The following is a 14,532-nucleotide window of genomic DNA, read 5'->3' on the forward strand; positions in this document are numbered from 1 at the left end:
TATTTATTTACCATTATTTTTCAAGTAAATATAAATAGTTCTACATTAAAAGTGACTTTAGGTATGATTTCAAAATTCAGACCAGTTTCAACCACCAAATTCTGATACTGCCTGAAAACATAACTGTTCTCAAGAACCATTAAGGATCTACCAAGAAAGGAAAGGTGCTAATGCTGTCATCTTAAGGTGAACACTGTGAAACAGTAAGAAATTTATTATAATTCCTACACTCTTCCCCCCATCCTAATATCACACTATCCTAATAGTGACTAAAAAACCATAACCAACACTGGTATTTTAGATTTTCTCTACCTCATTTAACATGGGCTTCAGGGGCACCTGGGTGGCTTAGTTGGTTAAGCCTCTGACTCCTGATTTTGGCTCAGGTCATGATCTCCCAGTTCATGAGTTTGAGCCCCACATCAGGTTCTGCACTAACAGCATGGAGATTGCTTGGGATTCTCTCTCTCTTCTTCTCTCTGTCCCTTCATGACCTGTATACATGCTCTTTAATAAGTAAACAAAAAAAAATTAAAATGAAAAACAACATGGCTTCAGAATAAAAATCAGTATAGATGTTTAGCATTTAATGTCTTAACAGTATTTCTTAAATGCAGAGGAAGCAGGATTTCAATGACTTTTCGAAACTCCAGCTTATCAAATATATCTTTATAAATAAGGTCATTTGTCTACTCCAAATATACTTTATTTGAATAGCCCAAGTGCTTTTGTGAGCTAAAATTAGCATTATTTATTACCTGTAATTATGTAAAATTGGTTAAGACAGTCTTCATTTTGGGGCGCCTGGGTGGCTCAGTCGGTTAAGTGTCGACTTTGGCTCAGATCATGATCTCACAGTTCGTGGGTTCGAGCCCCGCATCGGGCTCTGTGCTGATAGCTAGCTCAGAGCCTGGAGCCTGCTTCCGATTCTGTGTGTGTCTCTCTCTCTCTGCCCCTCCCCTGTTCATGATCTGTCTCTCTCTGTCTCTCAAAAATAAATAAATGTTAAAAAAAAAATAAAAAAAGAGTCTTCATTTTAAGGAAAAAGCTGGAAGCACCACCTTTTCCTTTTTTCAATTCAGCAGTTTCTTCAAAAACTTTGGGGCATTCTTGTTTTTAGAAAGGTTTAGTAAGAATGATTGTCAATAATTATAAATATGCTCAAAAAGTTACAACTGAGACACCTGTAAAATAAAACCTACAGGATTTATGCCATCTTATTTTTGCCATTTCTCTCTACTATTAAACACAACCTTTCTTCCTGTTAAGGGCTCCAATAAACCACTTTGAACTAACTTCTATTTATATTGGGAAAAAAAGCCCAAAACATAAGGTTCCATTTCTCCTCTCATTGGACCAAGGGAAATAGTCTACAGTTATAGCTGAAACCGTTTAACCACACATTTCCTTTTGTCCTGATAAGTGCTCATTCTATTCTACATTGTGAATTTGAAACTCCACTAATGTGCACCTCGACAAACAAGCCACTAAGACAACCTCATTTTCAACAACTCAAAATCTAAAAACAATAGCCTCCTCACTGCCTATCAATGTAACCTGACTTAATACATCTTCTCATCAAGATCTCCACCTACTCTATCTCACAGGGGAGGGTGCCACACGGTGAGTGTAACATTTCACCTATCAAAGTTCTTCATTAAATTCTCACACTAATCTTGTAGAGAATTCTAACAGCAGAGAAAGGTCAAATTCATGGTTAGATTCTATGTTCTTCATTACATGATTTATATAATTTAGAATCAAAGATTCTATAATTTAGCTTATTAACTCCATAATATTATGGAATAATTATGAAATTACTGAAGTTTTTAAAAGTCCATTCATTACTTCTCTATAAAGGTTCTCTCCTGACAAAGAAAACCACTGATTTGTTTCAGGAAATTTCTAAATGGATTCGGAAAAAAGCCTATAGTTCTTAATCAAGGCTAGTGCCTGGAATCATAATGTAAAATATTTAAATGACCCTGATGATTTATTTAGATGTTCATATTCAAATAAATACAGTTTTATGTTTAGATCTTCAAACATTTGGCACTTCCATACATTTCATGAATACCAAACCTCAAAGTATGAAGAAAAAAAAATTGTCTCTTCACAGTTTGGCATTTTGTAGTATAATTTAATAACATAATTTACACACTAAGATATTTTTCACTGAAAATAATGATAACTTATTTCAAACTGTGAAAATAAAATGTATTAGAATGCAACCTAGGGATTAAAGCCATGTCCTAGAATAATTAAATATTTTATATAAAATGTATTCTATAAAGCCTTCAAAAAGTAAAAGACTATCAATTCAGGGGCACTTGGTTGGTTCAGTTGGAAGAGCATGCAATTCTTGATCTTGGGGCCATGAGTTCAAACCCCATGTGGGGTATATATATTAAATAGATAAACTTTAAAAAAAAGTATTAAACAGATTCAGCTAATCACACACAAAACAACAAAACAGCCTGCTATCTTTCCAAAAGTAAAGTATCACAGAAGGTGTTTTAGATTTCACAGAAAGTTCAAAATGACTACAGCCCCACATTCTGTGTTCTTTTGGAACTACGGTAATAGTGTTACGTAAATTTTAATGAAATCAATCTCTAAATATCAGGTGTGATGTTACATTCAATACAAATTATGCATATCACCTTATTTTCACCTTCTGTAGCTTTTTTTTTTTAACTTGAGAGAGTGAGCACAAGCTGGGGAGGGGCAGTGAGAGAGGGAGATACAGAATCTGAAGGAAGCTCCAGGCTCTAGCTGTCAGCACAGAGCCTGATGTGGGGTTCGAACCCACGAACTATGAGATCATGACCTGAGCCGAAGTCGGATGCTCAACTGAATGAGCTGCCCAGGTGCCCCATGTTTTGTAGCTTTAAATACCACATCCCTGTAGCAGTAGAGCTTCAGCAAAATTAGGTATGCACTGTCGGCTTGGCATTGTCCACACACTGGAATACGATTCACCCATAAAAAGGAATAAAGTATTGACAAATGCTGCAATATTGTTACATCTTGAAAACATTTATGTTAAGTGGGGCACCTGGGTGGCTCAGTTGGTTAAGCGTCCGGCTTCAGCTCAGGTCATGATCTCCTGGTTCATGGGTTCGAGTCCCGTGTCCAGCTCTGTGCTGACAGCTCAGAGCCTAGAGCCTGCTTCAGATTCTGTGTCTCCCTCTCTCTCTGACCCTCCCCTGCTTGCGCTGTCTCTTTCTGTCTCTCAAAAATAAATGAAAGACATAAAAAAAAAATGGAAAAAAAAAAAGAAAACATTATGTTAAGTGAAGAAACCAGGAAAGGGCCATATATTACATGACTCCATTTATTTGAAATGTGCAGAATAGGCAAATACAGAAAGAGACAGAAAGATTAGTGGATGCCAGAGCTGATGGGGGAGGGGGGAGGGTGGAAGGGAATGAGTGATTGCTAATAGATACAGGGTTTCTTTCTGGGTGATAAAAATGCTTTGGAATTAGTGATAATGGTTGCACAATTCTGTGAATATACTAAAAATCCCTGAATTGTACATTCTCAAAGCATGAATTTTATGGTATGTAAATTTTATCTTAATAAAGCAATTATTAAAATATTTATTTTTTCTGTTACATAACATATCCATAAGATATGTAAACAAATTTTTAAGATTCTAGCACTCTAAGAAGATATGGCTGGTGATATAAACCTAGCAGCCACCAACAATACAGTGGTATTCAAATCCAAGGGAGAGGAAGATATTCGCCAAACAATAAGTAGAAGGAGAAAAGAAGGGGGCCCAGGAAGAACTCTGAGGACATCCAACTTTTAGATGCTGGATAAAAGAAAAGATCCCATCAGAGCAGGCTATAAACAGCCAGTGAAGAGAGAGAAAAATACTTAATGATCCTAGTGCCTAAAGGTTAAATTACTGGACTCCAAGTAAAAATTTCCCCTTTGTTGGATGCTTCAGATATCTAAGTATTATTACAGGATCTTAGATCACTCATAAGTTTTAGGATTACTTTTATTTAAGGTAGGAGTTCTTAGTCTGGAGTTCAGAGAACCTACAGGGGTTTGAATTTATGGTAAGTTTCAAAAAGACCAGAAACACCTTGAAATTCTATGTAAAAATGTGTGTGTTTGATTGAGCCCATGTGCATTTTTCTATATAAGTTCACCAATTTCACCAGATTCTCAAAAGACTGTACAGGGCAAAAAGATTCAATCATGACAGTAAAAACTTCATTCTTCCCCTTCCTTCATAGGCACCAAGATCTTTGTAGCACAGAGCCTGAAAGACGATAAACAGTCTTCATTTAGTTAAATGGACCAAACTTCATAAACAGCTAAAAATTAGTTATTCTGCATTATGAAACATAAATGTCAGAGGAAAGGTATAAGAGAAGCTACTCAGCTTCTCATTTATCAACCTGTACAAAACAGTTCTATCTCTGAGAGTCTGGACTCTACTTATTCTGAGAAGATCTAAATTTGGAATAAGCAGTGGCATCCTCAATTGCCCTTTCTTCTACAATACTATATATTTATTTAGTGTTTCTAGCTCCTAGGTAGCTGCACTAAGAATAGAAATTGAGGGTACAACAGGACAGCAGAAAGAGTTGTCTCTTCTGAGAGGTTCTAAAGAAAATAATTTCAAGATAATTAAAATAGAAAAACAGTAGATTTGCAAACAAGACTCCCACCACACTAGTGCTAAGCCACAAAATCAATACAGACAGAAACTCTCCACACTGGGTGAGCTTGAGCCCCACTTTGGGCAAAACAGGGGCCCCAGGTGAGCCCTGCTTCTCTCTCTCTGCCTTGTGGGATTCTCTCGGTCTCTCTCAGCTCCTTGTTCACTTGTGCTCTCTCTCGTGTGCAAAACAAAACATATATCTATAGACAGAAACTAAGTGTCAAAGCCATTGCCAAAAACAAAGATAGATAATAATTTCACTGTCAAAAATACCATTTCAATCAGAAAGTTCACTTCTCTGTAATAAACTGTTAGAACTTAAACACTTGTAACTAAAATCTAAAAATTGAGTTATTAGAAAAAATAGTAAGAGGGAATGGTCAGCCCCTTAGGTATTCAGAAAATATTTAAAAATGATTAACAGAAGAGCAGAAACAGAATTGGAATTTAGAAATGGTTTCTTGTAGCTTCTCTCTAATTTCAATTTGAAAAGATCCACCTATTCAACAAATGTTTACTACCCATCATTTTGTGCAGGGTGTGATCATCCAGGCCATTGTGAATATACCAAGAATTTTAAAAAGATGTACATCCTACCACCCAAAAAAGATTCCAACACCAATCACCTTAAAGTCTTTAATAAGAGCTGACAACATAAAGAAAGAACTTAAGAATCAAAATCGAATTCACCCCTTACATTTAAGTAGGACTCACTTAACTCTTAAGGTTAATGGAATGTGTACCAATGATAGTAAAATTGTAAGAAGTTTGATTCTATCAAACTATAGTCCCTATAAAGACTACAGTTCTGGGGTGCCTGGATGGCTCAGAAGGTTGAGCTAACTCCTGATTTTGGCTCAGGTCATGATCCCAGGGTCATGGGATCAAGCCCCCTCATCAGGCTCCACGTGGAGCTTGCTTAGAATTCTCTCTGGCCCTTTCTTCTGCTCGTGCTCTCTCTCAAAATAAATAAATAATTAAAAAGACTACAGTTATGGGGCATCTGGGTGGCTCAGTCGGTTAAGCATCTGGCTTCAGCTCAGGTCATGATCTCATGGTTCATGGGTTCGAGCCCAGCGTCAGGCTCTATGCTGACAGCTCGCTCAGAGCCTGGAGTCTGTTTCTGATTCTATATCTCCCTCTCTCTCTGACCCTTCCCTGCTTGCACTGTCTCTGTCTCTCAAAAATAAAAAAATTAAAAATTAAAAAAATATATTAAAAAAAGACTACAGTTCTAGCAAACTTGTGCATAAATATGACCGAAGAATAAAAAACCAAGTGAATTAATGAATTGAATAAAGTGGCTGGATGGGGCAGCTGGGTGCTCAGTCAGTTAAGTGTCTGACTCTTGGTTTCAGCTCAGGTCATGATCTTGAGGTTTTGTGAGTTGAAGTCCCACGTTAGGCTCTGCACTGGCAGCTCAGAGTTTGCTTGGAATTCTCTCCCCACCCCCCCCGCCACTCTCCAACTTGTGCTCCATCTCTCTCAAAATAAATAAATAAACTTAAAAAAATAAAATAAAGTGTCTGGTGATAAAAATAATATGCAAAACCCAACAATGTTCCTATATTACAAATAATAACTCTAGAAAATAAGATGAAAAAACCCCACCTTATTTTAAAACAGCAATGAAGTATCAACCACTAGCAATGAATTTAATAAGAAACATGTAGCTTTACAAAAAGATTTCTGTAATATAGCAGAAATTTCTGAAATATAGAAAATGAGTTTAATAACTGGTGAGATGTGATATTCTCTAATGGTAAGACTATAAATGGTAAGATTACAAATAAGTAATCCTTATCCTAACAAAATCCCAATGAAATATCAAAATAATGTCTTCTGGAATTTGAGAAATAAGTCTACAGTTCATAGAATCAGACTATCCAAGAAAATATTAGAAAGTATTTTTCTACTCTTTCAGATATTAAAACATGTTAACAATACAGTCAAAACTCATGTACCAGTGCTATGGCAGTCAGAAAAAATTTCCTGGAACAAACATAAAATCAGAAATGAAACCAAGTATTTAATAAATGAAAAAGGCAATATTTCAAACCAATGGTAAAAGGACATTTTATTTAACCAGTGGAAATAGGAAAAATGGCTAACCATATGAAAAAAAAAAGTGAGTTTAATTCTATACAAATATAAAAATTAAAACTTAATGTCTACAAGTTGAGAGACCAGGTTCTACTATATTGTCAGGAGTATAAACTGGTTAACAATTCTGGGAAGGCATTTTTTTTTTTTAGCAGTGTGAATTTTCCTTTGACCAAACAATGTCAGGCCTATGAATATATCCTAAAGTTTTATCAAAGATGTACACAAAATATTTCATTACAAGTATGTTCACCCATAAGGTATTTTTTTCAATAATGGCAAAAGATTATAAATAACCTAGATGCTTAACCTAACATTTTGTTGTTGTTCAGTGTTAATGAATCAACAATATATATTAGACAAGTTTTCCTTAAAAAGAAACACATAAAGCAGGATTATATATTTATTGGGGAAAATGTTATGAGCATGGGCTTGCAGGATCCTAACTCTTACATCCCTGGAAGCAACTGTTCAGAACTCACTAATTCAGTGTCTGCATGCAGCCAATAGAGAAGATAACTACCATATAATGAAAATCAACTCTAAGTATTTTTACTTATTTTAAATTAATGTATGTATGTATTTTTAAAGTAAGCTTTATGCCCAATGTGGGGCTTGCACTCATGACCTTGAGATCAAGAAGCATGTGCTCTATGGGGGTACCTGGGTGGCTTAGTTGGTTGAGTGTCTGACTCTTGATTTCGGTTCAGGTCATGATATCACAGTTTGTGAGTTCAAGCTCAATGTCGGACTCTGAGCTGATAGTGCAGAGCCTGCTTGAGATTCTCTCTCCCTGTCTCTGCCCCTCCCGAGCTCCTCAAGCGATGACATGCTCTCTCCCAAAAATAAACATTTAAAAAAAAAAAAAAAAAAAAAGGAGGCACATGCTCTACAGCCAGGAGCCCCAACTGTAAATATTGGCACAAGAAAAGGAATATTATCACTATTATAGGAAGAGTGAAAAATTGTGCTTTGGAACCAGATAAAACCTGGATTTAAATTCTAGCTTTATCAGTGTGTCTGAGACAAATATAAGTTTGCTAATAAGTCTCAGACTCCTTACATATAAAATCAGAGCTAAATAATACCTCTTTCACAGGTGACAGTAAAAAAAATTAGTTAAGATGTAAACATACATAAAACTTATGAAACACATAGAGCATCAAAGACACACTGACTACTTGCATGCACATTACCACCAATGTTTTACAGTGATTTCTTTCTAAAGGAAAAAAGCCTTTTTGTTTTGTTTTGTTTTGAGAGACCTGAACAACTGTTCTCACCAATGAATCAACAGATATGCAGTAATACCAGGATAGCACAGACATGATGGAAAACAAGATACTCTTCTAATGAAGTATGTACGCTGTCTTTTAATTTTAATTGTTTCTATAGTCTATTTAACAAATTTCTTTAGAAGATACTTGGTTCTGACTCACCTCCCTTTAGCCACATATTCCTCCCTGTTCATAAATGCAGTCAATTGCTTGCCTGATGGATAATTACTGAGAGTAATTCAATTTTACTTGCCTCTGAATCATAATTGGGTTGCATATAAGTATAAAAAAATAGCTTCTTCTACAGTGATTTAATGTAATTTACCAATCTACTCCTTATAGTTCAAAAGAGAAATCATAACATGGTTTAATTCAGAATGTACCTTGAACTTCATGGATTATGTGTATGTACATTCAATAAATGGATGTGTTATCCAAATAGAAAAACCCATCTTAAAATTCACATGGACTCTCAAGGGACCATGGATAGCCAAAACAATCTTGAAAAAGAAAAAAATGTGAGGACTCATAGTTCTTGATTTCAAAACTTACTACAAAGCTTCAATAATCAAGAAAGTGTACTTCTGACACAAAGTCAAACATACAGACTGATAGAACAGAATAGAAAGCCAAGACATAAGCCGTATATGGTCAGATGATCTCGGACAAGGGTGCCAAGACCATCCAATGGGGAAAGAACAATATTTTTCAACAAATGGTGCTGGGGAAATAGATATCCACATGCAAAAGAGTGAAGCTGGACCCTTGCCTAACACTATATAAAAAATTAACTCAAAACAGATCAAAAACCTAAATATACAACCTGAAATTATAAAACTTTATTAAAAAAATTTTTTTAATGTTTATTTATTTTTGAGAGACAGAGAGGCAGAGCATGAGCAGGGGAGGGGCAGAGAGAGAAGGAGACACAGACTCTGAAGCAGGCTCCAGGCTCCAACGTGTCAGCATAGAGCCCAACGCGGGGCTTGAACCCACGAACTACGAGATCATGACCTGAGCTGAAGCTGGACACTCAACCAACTGAGCCACCCAGGCACCCCTGAAATTATAAAACTTTAAAAGCAAACATAGGATACAAACTTCATGACAATCTGACAATGATTTCTTGGAGATGACACCAAAGACACAGGAAAAAACAAAAAATACACAAACAAGACTTGATGAATATTAAAAAATTTTGTGCATCTAAAGATACTATGAACAGAGCAAAAAGGCAATCCTCAGAATGAAAGAAAATATGTGCAAATCATATGTGTGTTAAGGGATTCATACCCAAAATTGATAACAGAGATTTCCTAAAACTCAACAACAAAAAATTCTATTAAAAAATGGGCTGGGACACCTGGGTGGCTCAGTGAGTTAAGCGTCCAACTTTGGCTCAGGTCATGATCTCATGGTTCAGGAGTTCGAGCCCCACGTTGACTCTGTGCTGACAGCTTGGAGACTGGAGCCTGCTTCAGAACTGTATCTCCCTCTCTGTCTACCTCTACCCCACTCACACTCACTCAAAAATTAATAAATGTTAAAAACTTTTTAAAAAATGGGCAAAGAACCTGAACAGGCATTTCTCTGAAGAAGAGACAAACAGAAAGCATGTAATAGTGAGGATGAGAAACTGGGGCCCTGGTATAGTGCTGGTGGGAACACAAAAAGAGCACAGCTGCAGTAGAAAACAATATGGTGGTTCCTCAAAAAATTATGATCCAGAGGGGCAGCTGGGTGGCTCAGTTGGTTAGGCATCCAACTTTAGCTCAGGTCATGATCTCACAGTTCATGGGTTTGACCCCTGCATCGGGCTCTGTGCTGACAGCTCGGAGCCTGGAGCCTGCCTCAGATTCTGTGTCTCCCTTTACTTCTCTGCCTCTCACCTGCTCATGCTCTGCCTCTCTCAAAAATAGATAAACATTAAAAAATTTTTTTCATTATGATCCAGAAAGTCCACTTCTGGGTAAACATTCAAAAGAACTGAAAGCAGGATCTCAAAGACATATATGTATATTCATGTTTAGTGCAGCATAACTCACATCTAAAGTGACTGGAACAGAAGACTATACTTTCAGGGATCATTTCTATAGTTTGTTAAAGTGACTGGAACAATCCAAGTGTCCACTGACGAATGGATAAGCAAAATGTGGTATATAACATAGAAAATAATGTTACTGAGCCTTTTAAGGAAGGAAATTCTGCAATATGCTACATGATGGATGAATCTTCAGAACATTAAACACAGTGAAATAAGCCAGTCAAAGAAAGACAAATACTGCTGCATGATTTCACTTATATGAGGTATGCAGAGTAGTCAAAATCATAAAAAGTGGAATGGTGGGTGCCAGGGGAGCCTGGGTGGCTCAGTTGATTAAGCATCCAACTCCTGATTTTGGCTCAGGTCACGATCTCACGGTTTGTGAGTTCAAACCCAGTGTCGTGCTCTGCACTGATGGTGTGAAGCCTGCTTGGGATTCTTTCTCTCCCTCTCTCTGCTCCTCCCCTGCTTGTGTGCTCGCTCTCTCTCTCTCTCTCTCTCTCTCTCAAAATAAACACACTTAAAATAAATGGAAAAATTCCTGTGAAAAGAAGGTAGAATCAAAAAACAGAATCAGAAAATACAGAGTAGCCCACTCTCTCTGACCATTATTTCCTCCAGATCTCCAGCCGACTGTGAATACTGGCTCACATTTTGCATATGCCCCAACTCCAGTGTGAGCCTTAGGTTTTCTGCAACCTACTCATAACTCTGCTCACAGAATTTCCCAGAGGGGCTCTTCAAATTTACAGGGAAGCTGGAAATCCAGACTTGACGCTGAGACTCTGTTCAGCTTATCTCCTAGGAGCTTTTCTATTAAAATCGACATTACAGTGCTATGAAGTCTGTGCTTGCTATGTTCAGTTTTCAAAACTAAACAATACATTGTTTAGAAACATATGCATAAGAATGAAATGACAAAGGAAAGCAAGGGAATAAATATGTCAGTCAGGATAGTGGATTGTTCTTTGTTTTTGTGAAGGTAGGTAGAGGGTGGTGGAGTTTTTTAAGGCAGCACTATCCAATAGACATATAATGGGAGCCACAAATGCAAGTCATATAGGTAAATATAAACTTTCTAGAACACGTTTAAAAAACTAAAAACAAGTAAAATTATAATTATGCTATTTAACAAGTATATCTAAAATATTATTTTAATACATAATCAATATAAAAATCAATAAATCTTACATTTTTTTGTACCAAGTTTTCAAAATCCAGTGTGTACTCTTTCATATACAGCAAATGGCAATCAGAGCAGTCACATTTCAAGTACTCAACAGTCCTGTGGCCAGTGCCTACCACGCTAGACATCACAGTTCTGGTGAAGAAATACTGTTATCTTCAGTAGCAGGTACATGGACACTTGTTTTATTATTTCTAAAACTGTACATAAGCTTTTATCCACTCTTTTATTTGCGAGATAAACTTAACAAATGCAAAGATGACTGGCATTTAAGGGGAAAATGCATTAAATAATGAACATATTTAAAAAATTATATATGTAGAACTAGCCCACCTAACTTGGAACCTCTTATAAGGTATTTTAAGATACCTAAAAATCTCACTGCAGTAAACTTTACAGCAGAAAAAGTATGCTGAAACATTATAAATCTCACTGCAGTAAACTTTATAGCAGAAAAAGCTGAAACTTTATACTGGGTTTATTCTACCATGCCACACAAAGTTAATGTAAAGTGTTGAAAATTTTCTCTAAACATCATTTTTCAGAAGAATGTTCCACCTAGAAACACTGATGGTCCAATGTCTGGAAAAGCCATTCCTTTGCTGAGCAATCTGAAAAGACTATTATATCCCAATAATATTCATACTCTGAGATTAAGGAGAAAACATGTTTAGTCTAATCTAAAACTTATAAATTTATAATATGGTTTATTATATTCTTACATAAACTTTTTTCTTCATGGAGGTATATATTTAAAATGCCTGCTTTCTTACTATATAAAAAAGTAACATTAGCCTAAGCATCACAAACCACCAAAAACTTGAACACTGCTAAGACCATGAATGCTATTTCTAGACTCTGCAACTTCATGCCTCTTTGTTTTTTTCTTTTCCTTCATTTTGAGAGAAGAGAAAGCACGTGCATATGTGCACACAAGTGATAGAAAGGGGGAGAGGGGCAGGAGGAGAGAGAGAAGAGGCTCAACATGGGGGCAATTCCCATGACCTTTGGATCATGACCTGAGCCAAAATCAAGGGGTTGGATGGTCAATCAACAGAGCCACCCAGGTGCCCCTTCCATGCCTCTACTTTGAACTCACTTTGCTGGACGCCTGGGTGGCTCAGCCGGTTAAGCGTCTGGCTTCTGGCTTCGGCTCAGGTCATGATCTCATGGTTCGTGGGTTCAAGCCCCACATCGGGCTCTGTGCTGATAGCTCAGAGCCTGCAGCCTGCTTAAGATTCTGTGTATCCCCCTCTCTCAGACCCTCCTCTGCTCATGCTGTCTCTCTCTGTCTCTCGAAAATAAATAAAAAACATTAAAAAAAATTTTTTTGAACTCACTTTGCTTAAAAAAGTCCTCACCAGAGCCCCAAACAGCTCTATACACACACCTCCCTTCATTTCTTTTTTTTTTTAATTTTTTTAATGTTTTATTTATTTTTGATACAGAGAGAGACAGAGCATGAGAAGGGGAGGGGCAGACAGAGAAGGAGACACAGAACCGGAAACAGGCTCCAGGCTCTGAGCTAGCTGTCAGCACAGAGCCTGACGCGGGGCTCGAACCCATGAACGTGAGATCTGACCTGTGCCGAAGTCTTAACCGACTGAGCCACCCAGGCGCCCCCTCCCTTCATTTCTTAAATCTCTTTTCCTAACACTTTTTTACTCGTTTAACTACTATTACCACCTTAAGTTTATATAAATTTTCTACAGCTTCCAAAACCTTTCCAAGTCCTATCTGACCTTTATAACCATCCAACAGGTAAAATTTAAAACAAAGAAATTAAAAATGAGAGATATTGGTGGTCTGGCTGGCTCAGCAGAGCATATGACTCTTGATCTTGGGGTTATGAGTTTGAGCCCCACACTGTGTGCAGAGATTACATATACATACATACATATGAGTGTCAGATATTAAAAAAAATTCACTTGCAGAAGGTTGCAAGTTAGTTAGGTGGCAGAAGTTAGCTCCCAGAACTCCTGACTCTATATATTCACTTAAACCACAGTGGCATTAATGAACTGCACTATTGTATTCCAAGTATTTCAGGGAGTGTGAAAATAGACTATTTTCCTAGAGAATAGAGGCCGTACAGTCCATTTAATGCTTAACTCCACAGCATTTACAACAATTAATATCACAAACTCTTTATATGACTATAGAATATGTATGACCACTTCCCCCCACCCCCCCAAATAGTTTACTGGTTCTGCTATCTTTATGCTATGATTCAAAGTAAACAATGCAGGTTTAAGAGAGTCTTGAACTGTACTAACTAAGGAGGTAAAATTTCAAGTGAAAACCTTCTAAAATTAAATGACAGAATTACTAGCTTCTTAAGAAAAAAAAGTAATAAAATAAAAGAGGCAGATGCTGTTTATTGTAATCCATTCCTTGGTCAACTCTGTGAGAATTACTTTTTAAAACATCAGAACTAATTTTACTAAATGATTAACATACTATTAATATGGAAGAATTATGTGCAGTTATCAGTTATCTAGCAGCTCAATTGCCATCATGAACACCATTGGCCTTACAAATTAGAAAAACAAGTCAAATTAAAAGGTTAAAAAGAAAAAGATGAAGGATAAGGAGGGTGTTTTGAAGTCACCAAAATGAGATGCAAAAAGACCACATTAAAATATTAGTGGTTATTCAGAGTAATGGAAAGAGAAACTTAGTAGACTAAAATAAGATACGAGTTTGGAAGGTGGTATGTGGAATTTCTGGCAACTTAACTAAAGATTATTAATTAGCAGCAGTGTGGTATGTTGCAAACACAGATTCTGAGGTAAAAAACAAACCAACCCAAACCTGAATCTGGATCCTGGCTCTCCCTAGGAAACAGATTACATGATTTCCGAAGATCTGTCTGACCTCTCTGGGCCCTCAGGTTCCTTAGCTGTAAAATCACCAAATGTGTTCTAAAATCCAGCAGAAGACTTCACTATATAGTGCAGGTTTAGGAGAGTCTGTGATGATGTAAATCATCCACCACAGGGCCTGGCGGTGATCACCATAAAACTGGTCTACAGATTTTTAAAATGTATTTAAAATGTAAAGTTCTGAAAATGTTCCAGAATTAGATGGTGGTGAAGGATGCACATGATGAATATATTAAAAGCCACTGAATCATATACTTTAAAATGGGTAAGATGGTGAATTTTGTTATGTGAATTTTATTTCAATTTTTTTAAATGGCTCAGAAATGTTCTGAGTAGCAAAGGAATGGCAA

At 36.7% G+C, this 14,532-nt stretch overlaps 1 protein-coding gene across 2 annotated transcripts in view; it reads right to left on the bottom strand.

Moving 5' to 3' along the window:
* CBFB (core-binding factor subunit beta) overlaps nucleotides 1-14,532 on the bottom strand; it is a 55,537-nt gene that overhangs the window by 24,611 nt on the left and 16,394 nt on the right. The window lies entirely within an intron of this gene.

The sequence above is a fragment of the Suricata suricatta genome, chromosome 16 (genome assembly GCF_006229205.1).
Source record: "Suricata suricatta isolate VVHF042 chromosome 16, meerkat_22Aug2017_6uvM2_HiC, whole genome shotgun sequence".
Lineage (NCBI taxonomy): Eukaryota > Metazoa > Chordata > Mammalia > Carnivora > Herpestidae > Suricata > Suricata suricatta.